This window comes from Mesocricetus auratus, unplaced genomic scaffold, assembly GCF_017639785.1.
Source record: "Mesocricetus auratus isolate SY011 unplaced genomic scaffold, BCM_Maur_2.0 Super-Scaffold_100008, whole genome shotgun sequence".
NCBI classification, from domain to species: Eukaryota; Metazoa; Chordata; class Mammalia; order Rodentia; family Cricetidae; genus Mesocricetus; species Mesocricetus auratus.
In genome coordinates, this window is record NW_024429192.1 from 82,276,319 (window position 1) to 82,279,084 (window position 2,766).

At 46.3% G+C, this 2,766-nt stretch overlaps 1 pseudogene; it reads left to right on the forward strand.

The window, feature by feature from the left end:
* The first annotated feature begins 1,397 nt into the window (after positions 1-1,397).
* On the forward strand, positions 1,398-1,985 carry LOC101838512 (annotated as a pseudogene).
* Positions 1,986-2,766: the final 781 nt, after the last annotated feature.

Below are 2,766 nucleotides of genomic sequence, written 5' to 3' on the forward strand. Positions count from 1 at the left end.
TTCAATTATACTTATTTATTTATTGTGTGTGTATACATGTACAAACATGAATGTATTCAAGTGTGCACACAGGTAATGGTGGATGTCACCATGTGACATGTGGAGGCCAGAGGACAGCTGCAGGAGTGTGGTTTTCCCCTGAACACAGGTCAGCAGGTTTGGTGGCAAACACCTCTACCTGCTGAGCCATCTCTCCAGCCCCACATACATGTCTTAAGCATGGTTGTTTTTGACACAGGGTTTTACTCTGTGGCCGGTTCTGGCCTTGAACTCTCATTCTCTTGCCTCATCCTCCAGAGTGCTTTACAGAGTGATTACAGGTGTACACAACTACTTCCTGCTCTCATTAAAAGTGTTTTATTACATTCATTTATTAGTGTGTGTGTGTGTGTGTGTGTGTGTGTGTTTATACATCAGAAGACAACCTATGGGAATCATTTCTTTTTTCATCACATATACCCTGGTGATCGAACTCAAGTAGTCAGGCTTGGCAGCAAGCACCTTTACTTACTGAGCCATCTTGTAGGCCCTCGGCTCTCATGTAACATAATTTCTTCTTTAAGAACCATGTGTCCAGCTGGGCCTTGATACCACACGCATTTAATCCCAGCACTCAGGAGGCAGAGGCAGGCAGATCTCTGTGAGTTCCAGGCCAGTCTGTTTTACAGAGTGAGTTCCAGGACAGCCAGGGCTATACAGAGAAACCCGGTCTTGAAAAATAAAAGCATGCCTCCAGACACAAACACGCTCTAAGGTGCAGATAAGCACTTCAGCTCATGAAGGGACACGATCAGCCCATTACAACCTTCTGTTATCCCGAGGCCCTGAGATAGGAGTAAGTGTGGAGACCTGTCCTGGGTCGAGGGTTGCATTAGGACCCAGGTGAGCCTCACTTGGTGAGACGTGCTCTGGGACAGCGACCTGGGTGGCTTGCTGCCCTGGAAACCACACCAGCCTCCTGTCCATAGCCATCCTCACAGCACTGGCAAGATTAGAGAGTAAAGCAGGGGAGTGAAGCTTGTTCAGACCAGTCCCGGCCTGCAGCTCGCACCGCCACATGAGGACACAGGAGAGGGGATAAACATCAGTTGACTAAATGGAAAGGAACAAACCTTCAATTAATGACTCCCCGAGGGTTGTGAGAGTGAGGATTGGCAGAGCAATAGCTAGACAGTAAAAATTTCCATCCACTATGGCTGTGAAAATCCACTGGGATAGCCCAGCAACAACGGGGAAGAAAGAGATGCTAACAAATGAAGATAAATAAGCAAGATGCTTCAGGTGACAGACGGAGGGGCCTGGAGAAAGTGAAATTAGTAACTTGAGAATAAAAGGTCACCTTATAAAGGCTGCTGGATCTTTTCCTCCAGCCCGTCACTGACGATCCTATTGTCATCATGAGTCGCCGCCCTGCCTGGTGTTACTGATATTGTAAGAACAAGCTGTACTCAAAGTCTCACTTCTGCGGAGATGTCCCTGATACTAAAATTTGCATCTTTGATTTGGGATGGAAGAAGGCAAAAGTTGGTGAATTACCACTTTGTGGCCACATGGTGTCTGATGAATATGAGCAGCTCTCTTCCGAAGCTCTAGAGGCGGCCTGTATTTGTGCCAACAAATATGTAGCAAAGAGGCTCTCATTTTGAGTGAGGCTCCGCCTTTTCCATCATCTGAATCAGAAAGATGTTGTCCTGTGCTGGAGCTGACAGGGCACAGTAGGCAGGGTTCACATTGGCCAGGTCCTTATGTCCATCTGCACCAAGCTGCAGAGTAAAGCACATGTGATTGAGGCTCTTTGTAGAGTCAAGTTCAAGTTCCCTGGCCACCAGAAGATCCATATCTCAAAGAAATGGGGCTTTACCAAGCTTAATGCAGATGAATTTGAAGACATGGTTGCTGAGAAATGGCTCATTCCTGATGGCTGTGGGGTCAAATATATCCCTAATCGCAGTCCCTTGGACAAGTGGTGAGCCCTGCACTCCTGAGAGCTTCCACAGGGTTCTCCTGTACCCTATCAAATCAAGTTCAGTAACAAATCTCACATCCAGTCTGCTTAAAAAAAATAAAATAACTGATGGCTCACAACTGTCTGCATCTCCATCTTCAGGGGCTCTGACACCCTTTACAGGGTTCCAAGGCCACCTACATGCACATAACCTAACACACATGCACATAACTAAAACTTAGGATAAACAATAAATCCATAACTTAAAAACGAATGCTGGGAAAGGCTCTCTAAGGAGATGGCATTTGAACTGGGGCATGGAAGGCAGGATTGAACTATGGGAAGATCTAGAACAAAGAGCTGAGGATGTGACTCGGTTTGTAGGGTGCTTTCCTAGCATTCATGAAGCTCTGGGTTTGAATCCCAGCACTGCGTAAACCAGTGGTGGAGCACACCTGGTATCCCAGCAGGTAGGAGGTCGAGGCAGAAGGAATGGAAACTCAAGATCGTCCTAGGCTACATATTGAGTTTGAAGCCACCTTGGGCTGCATGAGACTCTAATCCAAAAAACAAAAGAAAACAAACAAACAAAAATACCTCCCAAAACAACAATGGAAGACAGATCTAGAACTTGGTCTCCCAGCCTCTGCCATTGCTTTGAACACTTTAGACAAGGACTGTCCTTTATGATGAGGTGACCCTTCTGTTCATCACAGGATAGTGACTTACATAACTTGGCCTCTGTTCACTACATATGCTGGAACCATACCATCTTCTCCCTGAAGAGTGATTCAACTCCGAAGTCTTCAGACATTGCCTTA